Below are 13,119 nucleotides of genomic sequence, written 5' to 3'. Positions count from 1 at the left end.
CATATTCGGAAGCAAACACTTATGAGGTGTGGCTTAGAGCATTATTTCCAATTATCATAGGAATAGTAATATGTAAGAGTTAGGGGTGAATAACAAGGAGAGTTGCAGGAGGAAACAGAGGAAGGAAGGAAGATGGAATTTGCAAGAGTAAGTTATGTGGGGTGGGAGGAAGAGCATTCCCACTGGGATACAAGATGTGAATGAAGAGAACTTTTAAAAATAAAATGGTTGTGGGTGGTGCGAATGGAAGGTGGTAGGGAGTTCCAAAGGCGTGCAAGGCCATAAGACAGACTATTTTTTCCTGGAGGACGAGTTGGTTTATATACTTCTAACAGATTTTGATTGTTGGATCTTAATACTCTATCAGGAAGGTGCATTTTAAAAGCTGATGAAAGGGAGGGACAGAGGGAAGGGTTGAAAATAAGCTTATGTGCAAGATTTAGTTGAATATATGCGAGATAACTGGGTAGCTCTAGCCATTTCAGTTTTTGGAGAGAGGAACAGTGGTGTGTGGAGGACTTGTAGTTGGTAGCGAACTTGGTAATTTTGTTGTAGCAAGAGGAAAGTTGTGTTTTTAGAGAGGATTTATGTCCATTTTCAGTATAGTCCCGGAGAGATAAGCTCCAAGAGATTACTTGACTACTAACATACAGGTACTAGTTGTTATACAGTTAAATACTACAAATTTTAAACAGTTCAGGAATCTTCACGGTTTATACAAAAAACATGTTACAAACATTAGATAAGATATTTTAGACTTTATGTACAAGACTTGATTAGTAACTAGAAAGTAATTGTTAAACAAATGCATACTTCAAGTTTCAACAGTTCAACAATGCTCACAGTTTAAACAATACTTGTTGCCTGCCTTAGGTAGGATGCTTTAGAATTATATGCAGAATTTAACTAGGTATTTTAAATTATCTCTATTAGGATAAGATATGTTTTTGCCAAGGATAGGCCTTGATCTAGAAAGACACAGATAGAGCAGGAATTAGGTGTTAAGAGAGGGTATATGGGATATAGTATGAGATTAGTTTGGATTTGTACAGGGACATAACCAATGGGTTTTAAGCTAGAGTTTCCGATTGTGTTTAAACAGTGTAAATGAAGACAGTGATGTAAGTTCATGGGAGAGTTGGTTCCAATACTTTCCAACTGCATTTGAGAACAGAGCATCTGCTGCCATGTTATTAGATTTACATGTTGATACAAGTAGTTTATTAGATGAGCGTAAAGTTGAAAGGTTCTTATATTGGGTAATGAGACTAGCAAGTTTTGGGGTATTGGTAGGTTGGAAAAGGGTTTTGTGCGCAATGGTGAGTTATTTAAAGTGAATCTGATTCAAAAGCTCTAACCAGCCTAATTGTTTCAGATTATGGCAGTGATGGGTCCTAAAGGAGGAAGCAGTAGCAAATCTGGCAATGCTATTATAAGCGTTGGCTAGAATGTTAAGGTTATTTTTTGACAAGTTAGTATATATGGAAGAAGCAGAAAGAAGTGTGGAAATAAGGTGGGAATAGGCAATAGTGGTTCTGGCTAGTGGGAAGAGAAAGGGTTTTATCCTATAGAGGGAGCCTAGTTTCCTGTTGACAGTTATTATGGTATTGTTGACATGGGTTTCAAAGTTCAGGTTATCAATGGTTACCCCTAGAAGTTTAGTTGTTGGATCGGGAGATATGAGTATACCATTATTGGATAAGACTGAAAAGTTCATTGGGAGTGATTTACGGGTAGGCGTGAAGAGGAGGAGTTTGTTTTTTGGGGGGTTCAAGAGGAGGCAGCGTTGTAGAAACTAATTTTCTGTTTTATTGAACATTGTCCGAGTTAGAGTCTGTAGTTGGGATTGAGATTTAGCTGAGCAGATTATTGTCGAATCATCTGCGTACTGTACACAGGTAAAGGAATAGCTAGGTTGAGGTCATTGATAAATATTGAGAAAAGGAGGGGGCCCAATATAGAGCCCTGAGGAACACCTAGGGTAACTGGGAGATGGGATGAGAGGTTGTTGTCCCATAGCACTGCCTGCTGTCTATTATCAAGGTAGGACTGGAACCATTTTATAGTCTTTGTTTCCAGAGAGAAGGATTTTAGAATATTGAGAAGTAAGTGGTGTTTGACCATGTTGAATGCTTTTGAAAGGTCGATGAAAAGTGCTGAAGAGAGAACATTGTTATTATGGTTTTTATTGATGCTATCAGTGAAGGATAGGAGTGCTGTTGTTATACGGTGGAAAGGCCTGAAGCCATGTTGAGATTTGGCCAGTACATTGTTCTGGAGTAGGTGGTCTAGTAACTGTCTGTGGATGCACTTTTCCATTATTTTAGCTAATATTAGGATAAGATATGTTTTTGCCAAGGATAGGCCTTGAGCTATGGGACGATAGTTAGAATATTCTCTGGAGTTTCCACCCTTGTGTAGGGGGATAACGTAGGAGATTTTGCAGATGGTGGGAATAGTGCTTTCTTGTATGGTTCTATTTATCAGCAATGATACAGGCTAAGCTAGGACTCTGGCTTCCTTTTGCAGGTTTTCAGCAGGTAGCTGGTCAGCTGTGGGGGTAGTAGGTTTTAGTTTACTTAAGAGGTTGCAGATGAGGGAAGTTGGGACAGGTTGCAGGTTTAGAGTTGGGAGAGAGTTAGTAGTATTGGTTGGATGGGCAGAGCTATCGGCTGTTAGTTGATTAGCAAGTGTTTAGATGGTCTCAGTGAAGAAGGTATTAAAAAGCATTAGCAGTTTGCTTTGGATCGTCAGAATTTGATCCTACAGGGGGTGGTGTTGCAGATTGGCCCGGCTGAAGTAGTCTGTTTATGCTAGCCCAGAACTTTTGTGGATTATTTTGGTTGGTCTGTTGGAGGTGGTAGTAAAAGTTTTTTTTATCTTCGAGTATAGCTTTCTTAGTCTAATTTCTTTTTTGCCTGAATTATTGTTGGTCTACTGGGTTTTTAGTTGTTCTCCATAGTGCCCAAACTTTATTTCTGTGTTGAATTTTCTGCCTGGTTTTCTTTGTAAGCCATGGGGCGGGTTTAGATTTAATTTTGATGGAACACTTTGGTGCATGGTGGTTAAGGATTGTTAAAAATTTTGAGTTAAAGTAGTTTGTTGCTTCGTCAAGTGGGAGGTATTTTATAGGTGACCAATCACATTCTTTTAGTTCAGCTTGGAAGTTATTGGGGTTAAAGTTTCTGTTGCTTCTTATTGTTTTATATATGGTTGGGTTGTGTGAGCTTGACCTTTGCCTGATTATCTAAGTGAGAGAATGGTCACTTACATAGTCAGGGAGGGCCCTTACATTATAGAGTTGTTGGTGATTATTTATTAGAATCCAGTCTAGGATGGATTCTTTGTTATTGGGTTTATTAATTCTGGTTGGGGAGTTAATTGTTTGTGAGAAGCCATTAAGGTTAATATGGGAGGTTGGTGATTCAGTAGAGCAGTCCTTCCAGTCTATATTAAAGTCTCCAAGAATTATTGTTTCTTGGGGAATTTTTGTGGAGAGTTCAGCAAGGATACCTTCCAGAGTGGTGGTGATGTTACCATGGGGCAAGTAGATACATATCATATTTAGGGATTTGCTGGGATTATGTTGAAGTTTGGTGCTAATGATTTCTGCATAGTTTTCAGAAGAGGAACCAAGATCTAGTATAGATATTTGTAGCCATTCTTTATAGAGTATAGCAACACCCCCTCCTTTTTTTACTTTGCGGTCTTGTCTCAAGATGTTGTACCCAGATGGAATAATTTCAACATCTTGTGTAGTGGGTTTTAGCCATGTTTCTGTTAAAGTATATCAAAGGAATGAACATCCAGGAGAGCATGAAGGTGGGAAATTTTATTATTTATGCTGCAAATATTGAGGTGAGCTATATAGAGAGAGTTGGGAGATTTAGATGGGATATTTGGGGTAGCGGGAACATGAATTTGTGGTTCTATGCCTGTTTTTTGCCCTGATCCTGGGTTAGGATGAATATCCCCATCTAATAAGGAGAGGTGTAATAGTTTGTTTAAGGGATTGTGGAAGTTAATGTAATGGTGAAGAGGTTTTTTTAGGTTTTAGATAGTTGTAATTGATATGGGTCAGTCTGTGATATTTAGCGGGTAAATAACTAGGTAAAGATGTTGTATTTATGTGTTCTGGGGAGTTAATTAGAGGTATAGTACTTGCTTGTGCATTAGGGAAGTTCAGCTGTAAATATTTTGACTGTTCATATGAGGTTAGCAGGTATGCTGCTGTTAGAGAAAGTAGGAGTAAGACAATGATTAGGAGCCTTAGTTGGATTTGGAAAAGTTGTGTTTGCATAGTGACTAATAAGCTTACTGGTGTTCTTTAAAGGGGAGGAGTTATACTAGGGGTGATTAGAGAGAGGTGTATCTAGAATGTTAACAAGATGACTATTGTGATTGGATTGAAGAGGAAAAGGGTGTGGTGAGGATGTATAAGCTTAGGAGCAGTAGGGGTGGGTGGGAATTGGGGGTAGGGGAGCAGAGTGAGCCCACAGGGCGAACGGAGCAGGTAGAGACAAGAGAGGTAAAGAGCTGAAAAGAACAATCAATTGAAGCAGGATTATAGTAGGTAGGTAACCCTAAATACTGGAATAAAGTTAAAAGAGTAGATAATAGAGCTATTTGGAAGGTGTGTGAGAGCTAACCATAAAAATAAATAGATGTTATGGGCTACAGTTTAATAGCAAGTCTGTGGATAAACAGTATATTGTAAAGGTGTACTACAGGTCAGGAGAAGGCTTCAAGGCCTGGAAGGGACAAGTCTGCCACCTGGTGGCCCAAATTAATTTAATGTAAGTAGGGTAAAAAAGGAGGGAGTTTAGGCTCCTAATGCAAGAAAAGGAGTAATGGTTCCGAGTGTCTTTAAATGGTGGAAAAAGTAGATTAGACTGGTTACAGAGTGGGGAGGGAGTAAAGCTGCTGGTTTTCCGGGCTAGCGCTTTATAACCACCTAGATCTAATAATAAGTTATAGGCTATACTGGCCATGATAGTTTAGACACATACTTTCATGCTCCCTTTACTGAGAAAGTACAGGGATAGGTTGCTCAACTGTGGAGACTGAAGGGAGTTTGGACAGGGTCCTTGTTCTTCAGGTTATTAAGTTTCTGTGTCCTAGAGCAATGTACTCAGATTGGAGAGCTGGGATTGTTTTAGGAGGAAAACGGAGAGAAAAATAGTAGAAACAAGATATTTAGTTTAGTATCAAATGCACTGTAATTAAACAGAATATTACAAGCATATAATGAAATAGAACTGTACAAAAATGTAGTTCAAGCTATCAAGTTGTCTAGAAAGATGCATCTCTCCTTACAAGTTTTCTAATCAGTATTATAGTAAGTCCTTATCAAAAGTAAGTCAGCAAAATTCTGGTCAAATCTTATTATTCTAACTAGGCTATAGGAAGCTACAAGGTATATATCCAGTTAGGTAACAATGACAGCTGTAAAGGTATCATTAGCGCTAACACTATACAGCAATAACTATAACTATAGCTTACATTAGTAATGTAGTTCACACTTTTTATTAACAGCTCATACACAGATATATATATATATAAATAATGCAGATAGTAACTATATACGTAAGCCTATATGTGCTTAATGAAAAGTATTGTAAAAGCATAGCATGGTTAAATAAGCATATACAATTATTCCTGTATGAATGCTATCTGCCAAAACATTTACAATTGTTACAGCACTACCAATGTTTTTAATCATAGACCTGAAACAATAACCTTAGGTGGACATTGCAGGGAAGTAGATTTCTCTAACTTAATGCAGGGACCTTGGACGTAGTAAATATGTGGGAGCGTTAAGAAAAGTAAAGACTCGAGCATTAAAAATAAAATAAAACTATGTTGCTAATGCCTGGAACTCCTTACCCATAACCATCAGATAAATACCCTCCCTCCCATCCTTCAAAACCACTCTGAAAGAATTCCTTGTCAAAACCTGGCTCTGTTCTTGCTCAACTTCAGGATAAACTATATCTCTAAATGTGAACAAATACCTATTCATACCTCACTCACTTTGTTACTTCTATCAATTTCTCTCCCCTGGCTTTCTCTCTAAATATACCATAAGCCTGCTTTTCTCTCATTTCATATTACAATTCCTGTTTGCACTACACTAACTTACTTTTAATTTCTATATAAACTGGATAATTTTTTTCTAAATATTAAATCAGTGTCATACAACTTGTATCTATCTATTCTTACCCAATGTTTTCATATAATGTCCATTTTAGTACAATTATTTAAACTGTAGTTGTTTTTTGTATTATTTTTAAAGACTGTAAAATTATTGTTTTTAAAATGTTTTGTAATACTTGGAGTTTTTCACCCCAGGCCGCCACTGAAAAATGGGCTCCTACCCAGTTGGAATTTCCCAGTAATCAAATACCAGTAACCAAGTAGGTAAACAAATAAATATACACCCTTGAATAATTGCTTAACTGAAGGCCTAGAGTACAAGGGAAGATCCGTGGGTAGACAGAATGAGATAGCAGAAGCACAAGTGTCTGTAGATATGTAAACTAATCTTGTTTTGTAAAGGTCAGACAAATATTTTAAAACCAGTGCCACTCTAGACTTTCTGGGGGTCAGGATCTTTAGATTAGCACCAGAAGGAGAATCTTTTCCCTTCTTCTAAGTAAAATTTTCTTGTGTTGGGCTTCCTAGCCTCCTCCGTTATGTTTACTTCATCCTCTAAATATTTGTGCCAGCCTGGCATCAAGGTAAGATTATCCAAGCTGTCAGCTTTAGTATGGCCAGGTTAGGTTACGACAGAGACCCCATGTTTTGTATCAACAGGTCCAATCAATGAGGCCTGTTCCTCCTGCCAGATTCTTGGATCAGTTTCCAGGAAATAAAGGTTTTGGAAGGAAAAACGTAAATTAAGTGACCTGTACAAATCAGGGAGAAAGCCCCAAGAGCTGCTACCCCATTGCAAAACTGTCTCAGCTACCTATTCAGATGGAATGCAAACAGGTTTATTTCCAGTACACCAGATATCTTTCTCAGACTCAGAACTACATCCCTGTTCAAAATCCATTCATGGAGGTATGACTTAGATCTGCTCAGACTGCCTATTACTACTTTCTGTACTGATGAGATACATGTAGACATCAGGGACACCCCCCACCTACATGAGTTATTTCCCAATTGTGGATAGCTAGTCTGATTCCCTTCCTATTTACGTACCACATATCACTGGTACTGTCAAGTCTTCACTTGCAGCATGCCACCCTTCAAGGTAGTGAGGAACGATTTCAGACCAGATTGAATGCCATCATCTCCCAGATTGTGTGTCTTGCTTCCCACAGCTTGCCCCTCCCCAGTCCCTTGTACCTGGACATTTTCAATATGCTCCCCATGCTATGTCTGAAGAATATTTAATCAGGATCATCACTGGTTGGGGAGCTCTGAAGAGCATCACCCCCGTCTAGGCACACTGCTGAGTCCGCCATGAAAGTGCCTTTTTTATGCAAGGCAGCAGATCATTTTTTACCTCCAATAGGTGTGTGTGTGGGTGTGTTGGCAGCACATGTTCCTCAAATCCCTTAGAATTTAGTCAACTGCAAGTAGACTAAGGAGGGAACCCTTAAAATACATGCTGCCATTTAACCTAACAGTCTCATAGTCTGAGGTACTTCCTAATTGTGACCTTCAGTTCCCGTAAAATACTGCTGAAGCACTTTGTCAGTAGTTCCAGTTTTTCTTGTGGCAGAAAGGCTCTGCACTAAGAGGTGTCCAGGCGCAGTCTCGGGAATATTAATTACTGAGACAGTCAGGAAGGATTTCTCTTGGTTAACAGGAAGGACCAGGCCCAAAAATCAGTTCAGGGTGAAGTCGAATGACTTTGTAACATCATGGTAGGACACTGCTAAGATCAAGCAATCATCTATACATGGGTAAATCTGAATGCCTTCTGTCCTGAAAAAGGACTTTACTGGAGCCAGATTTTTTGTAAATACCTGGGGTGGAGCCAGATTTTTTGTAAATACTTGGGGTGCGGTGGACAAGCAAAAGGGCAAAGTGGTGAAGTGGCAGTGAAGTCCGCGTGCTACAAACTGCAGGAACTTTCTGTACTACTTGGGTAGGAGGATATGCAGACAGGCATTCTTTAGTTCTAAAATGACCATAAAAATTTCTTGAGGAAACAGAAACAAGATCCATGCAGGGTTAGAATTTTGAACTTTGAGACCTTTAAGAACTTCTTTAGCTGGGATAGCTCTCGAATGGATCAACAAGGGCCTTATTTTCTTAGAAAAAGGAAAAGCCTTGAGTAGAATCCTTGAATTCCTCCAAGCGGAATTTTTTTCTGTGGTCCTGTGTCCATCTTTTGCAGGACTTGTGGAATAAGGTTTAACTAATCTTTGGGTACTGGAGGAATACCCCTGAACTGACAAGTTTACAAGAACTGAAGTCTGTATCCATTTTTTAATGTGTTTAGAATCTACTGGTCTTTGGTAACTTCTTCCAAACGTCTTGCAAAGAAGCACCACCCTCTCGTTTTTTTTTTTTTTTGGAGGGGGAGATAGGGAAGATGACTGGAGTGTTCTTAGGGATGGGGAGAAGACTGGAAGAATTACAGCTGATTCCTTGGGGGCCTAGCCTTAAAGGTTCCCAGGCATATCTCTGGATTTAGCTTCCATTCCTTCCTATAATTTCCATTTTTTTTCCTTTTAAAGGATCTGGAGTGCCCCAGTCTAGCGTTGAAAGATTTCTTTGAAGGAAAATCCCTGTTAAACCGAAGCATAAAGATCTAAAAAAAAATGTTTAACAGAGGGGGTGGTTTTCCCTGAATTTATGTAGAGTTACTGAAGGCAGTTTCAGCAAACAAAGAGCATCAAAAAATGTTTGCCAAAACTGCCTTCAGTGAACATTCTGAGGAAAGTATTTTTGCAGAGGGGCAAGCCACCCTGTACCCCCCCCCCAAATGTAAATATACCAACTCAGGAGTCACACAACAATGGAGAAAAAGACAAATTCCATGGTCACTGAATGCAGTTTCGGTGAACTCACTTCTACCATTTTGTGTTTGTAGAAAATACCTTCAATGACTGACATGTTTCCATTTTTTCCCTTCTCTAGTTTCTCGTAGACCTCAGGAGCAGGGAACTCAAACAGGAGATCCTTACTCAATGGTGCATTGAGGAACCCTGCATTTTCATTGTCTGGCAGGGGCACAGCCCTCAGTCAGGCATGACTCCAGATAACTGACCCTTAACAGGCCTACTACACGCACCCAAGTCCTACCTGCACAAAGTCTACAACCTCACAGCCATTGACTCGAGCATCCAGTAGTTCACACTGGCTACAGTTCATATTCAGACTAACAGTGAGTTCAGGCAGCTAAGTGTTGCAGCCACATGGAGACACTGAAGCTGCTGCACCTTGCCTGAACACATTATTCAAGTTTGAGCAAGGTATCTTTAGTAGCCACAAGGAGGGAAGGGGAAAGAGGTAGAAGTGTAGCTTATGTTTTAGACAGCGACTCAAAGGGGTATTTAGGTTTAGGGAGAAGGATGGGAGTTGCACAGTTAGGGAGCAGGAGAGGACATTTAGGGAGTGACTGTGGACTTTATCTGGTCGGTTTAGGGACTGAGGTTTCAGGTTAGGGACTGGGTGGGAGTTTCAGAATTAAAGTTAGAGCTACAGTTTGCTAAGGTCGGGTGGTGGGAGGGTTAAACACTTAAGATCAGGCTAGTGAAAGAATTAGCAAGAGATAATGAGCAAGTGTGTCACAACCACTTGCATGCGAGTACTTGTAGATCCTCCCACTGCTGTTACCCTGCATTACGCTTCTACTGTGTTACAGCTGCATTTCTCAGACTGATGTGCTGCTTGAAAGGATAAGTAACATAAACCAAACGTCTTGTCTCAGATCATTATTCTGTATCCCCTTCCACCTTGGTCCACACCTTCTCTTAGAGGGTTTAATGGTTTGGAAACATTGGAGACAGGCAGCTCAAAGCTCTGAAGGAAAGGCAGCTGCAGCAGTGTACACATTTTTTCTAAATCTATCCACAGCTCTGCTCTTTTGCTCACTGGGAATATTATTCCTGATAGGAGGCGAGGATGCTCCCTTACTGGGATCCAGGGACACCATATCTGGATCTGTCAAACAGATCCTGTAAAAGTATTTCTGAGAGCTGTTTACTCTATTGAATCAGGTAAGTTTCCTGGGAGCAGGGAATTGGGAGTCAGGCTCCAGGATGCACTAAAAATACAGCTTCTAGTACAGCTAGCACTAAAAGAGCAGGAAGTGGCCTAGGTTTAGGCAAATACATGTAAGCCCTATAGCTCTGCTGGGCTTCAGAGTATTACTTGGATTCTCTCTGGAAAATCTCTTTCACCCTACGAACGGTGTCATCCAGAGGATCAATCCTCTGGTGAAAAGGCAGAGGACAGGGTGTCTTTGGTATCAGCATCAAACATCTCAGTCAATGAGAACTGACGGACATATGCCAGTCCATCTGCTTAAGAAATAGGGGAATCATTTTTTTTCCTGGACAGAAGGGGCCCCGGGAATCTTATGTCTCCAGGTCAAGCCTCAGACTTTTGAAAGTTTATAAACACTTTGGGTCAGTTCAACTAAAGATTCAGCTAAAGACCAGGAAGGAAACTAAGGTGAGGCACTGCCCAGCCTCAATAGAAATAAGCTGGACTGAATCGGTTTAGCTTCAGGTGCTTTGTGCTTCACAGCTTCAGATGCAGCTGCCCTGGAAGCCTCAGGAAGCAGGTGAGGGAAGCTAAGACCTTAATACAGTCTTCAGGAACTTCCTTCTGAACTAACATGCTGGGGATCCCACTTACAACTTCAGAAATAATGGTCATAGGTTTAGGTTCATAGGTTAGTACTAGGCTAACTGCCCTTATGGGCCTTTTTAAGCCTAGCCAGTTACTCCATGCAAGAATCAAACACTGCACTTTGTGTCTGTAAGACAAACACCGTAATCATTATGCCAACCTCCCACTATCTGATGATACAGGCCTCCAAATGCCAAAGGCCCTTCGCCTGCCTGAGGAACCTTAGGCATGTTGGTCTGAAAAGACATGTATGAACCTGAAGATATGGGCACCTGTGAAGCAGGTGTTCTGGAGGCCTTGGTGGAACACGACTTCATGATTGCAGGCTGAAAAAGTGCATTGATTTGCATGGGATTGCTAGAACCAGGAAACCCGAAGTAGTCTTCTGCCGGTTTTCCAACATTTTTCCCTTTTGTCTGAATGTTATTTCTTAGATGGGAGGCTCCCAGAGATCAACGCCAGTTCCACGGTGCCCCTCTTTCAGAAGCAAACTCCTGGACCTGTCTACAGTGTCACTGGTGTAAAAGATGCACAGTGTGCCGTGACTTCACACCATGGTCTGGACCAAGGCAAAACAAACACACACCACACAATTACTAATTCTAACAAAAACTTCCTCTATACTAGAATCATAGTCAGAATGAAACATTGGCTAAATCAACATGAATCAATTAAGCAGACATAAGAATGGGATACTTACCTTTCTCCCTGGAAGTAGAATGAATGCTGGACTAGCGATGTACTGAAAAGCATACAAGCCATTGCTAAATGCACAGCAAGAAAGAGCTGAAGACTGGGTCAGCTGGTGCATCCGTTATACCACGGAACAAATACCTAGATGGGAGGATTTCAGAAGAAGCAAACAGGGAGGGTAGAACTCTGTAAGAGTAGGTGACCATGGGCTACTTGCAGGGCAAGATATCCCAATAAATGAGGACTGAAACAGTGAATACTACAATGAACATTACAGATAGAGACAAAAGGAATGTTGAAACCCCAGTCCAATCCGTGACTTAGTCCAAAAAGCACAAGATCAACAAAAAGAGTCAGATCGACCCACCAATTCACAAAGGTCAAAAATTAATGCAGTTGAGTTTGCCATTATGTAAGCTTTAAGATGAAATCTTTTAAAACCTCATACAGTGCATGGTTTTGGAATTACTGATGCAAATATGAAAGTACAGTTGTGTACACTTACCATAAATGTAGATGTTCGAGTGTATTCACTGTTGCAGTCATTACATTTGGATAATCTGCTGGCAGGTTGCCCTCAGTCGGCCTGAATTCCAAAGTCTTCGGTCCTGCGTTGGTTGCTGTCTTCTCTTCCATGACGTCAAGTCATCAGGGGTATAAAACATGCAGCCAACACCATTTTCTTTAGTTTTTCTTGCCCCCGATGTCATGTGCCCCCAAAAATGTAGCAAAAATATAAATATATATATGTATATACATGCATCAATATAAACTTTACCCTTCATCTAAAAGCAAATACACCACATAGGTTGCAGAAGATAGAGAAGGAAAGATTATCTCCAGAATGACAGGGGATGGCGGGAGGGTAACCTGGACTGCAACAGCGAATACACTCGAACATCTACATTTATGGTAAGTGTACACAACTGTACTATGTTCTTCGTGTTTCACTGTTGCAGTCATTACATTTGGGTAGAATCCCAAAGCTATGGTTGGGAGGCTGGAGCTAAACAGCATTAGGTGCGGCTATAAGGCCCTGCAGCGGCAAAGCCTGCCCTGGTCTTAGAGTAGATAGGCAAATGATAATGCTTTGTGAAGGTGTGAACAGAACTCCAAGTAGCAGCCTCTAGAATGTCTTTGGTTGGTACTCCTCTGAGAAAGGCTGCTGAAGTAGCTGCAGCTCTGGTGGAATGAAACCCAATGCCCTTGGGCACAGGTTTTCCATGGTGTAAGTAGCAGAAACAGATGCAGTGGCTTATCCACTTTGAAATTGTCTGCTTTGAAATAGCTTTTCCTTCTGATCCTGCAGCATATGACACTAGTAGTTGTTCAGTTTTTCTTAGAGCTTTAGTCCTGCTCAAGTAGAATCTTAGCGGTCTGTGTACGTCCAAGGAATGCAGAATTCTCTCCTCCTTGCTCTTCAGATTTGGATAAAAAGTTGGCAGAAGAATTGTTTAGTTAAGAGCCGCAATGGAAACCACCTTAGGCATAAATGTCGAATTTGTTCTCAGAGACACCCTGTCTGGGTAAAATATGATAAAAGGCTCTACAGCCATGAGGGCCTGTAGCTCTGAAACTCTTCTTGCTGAAGTAATTGCTAGTAGCAGA

The 13,119-nt window shown here is 40.6% G+C and overlaps 1 protein-coding gene across 3 annotated transcripts in view; it reads right to left on the bottom strand.

The window, feature by feature from the left end:
• MBD5 (methyl-CpG binding domain protein 5) overlaps positions 1 to 13,119 on the bottom strand; it is a 1,606,355-nt gene that overhangs the window by 1,216,884 nt on the left and 376,352 nt on the right. The window lies entirely within an intron of this gene.

Source organism: Protopterus annectens, chromosome 6.part0 (assembly GCF_019279795.1).
Source record: "Protopterus annectens isolate FY-2018-M chromosome 6.part0, PAN1.0, whole genome shotgun sequence".
Taxonomy (NCBI): domain Eukaryota; kingdom Metazoa; phylum Chordata; order Ceratodontiformes; family Protopteridae; genus Protopterus; species Protopterus annectens.
This window is presented reverse-complemented; position numbering and strand designations above follow the sequence as displayed.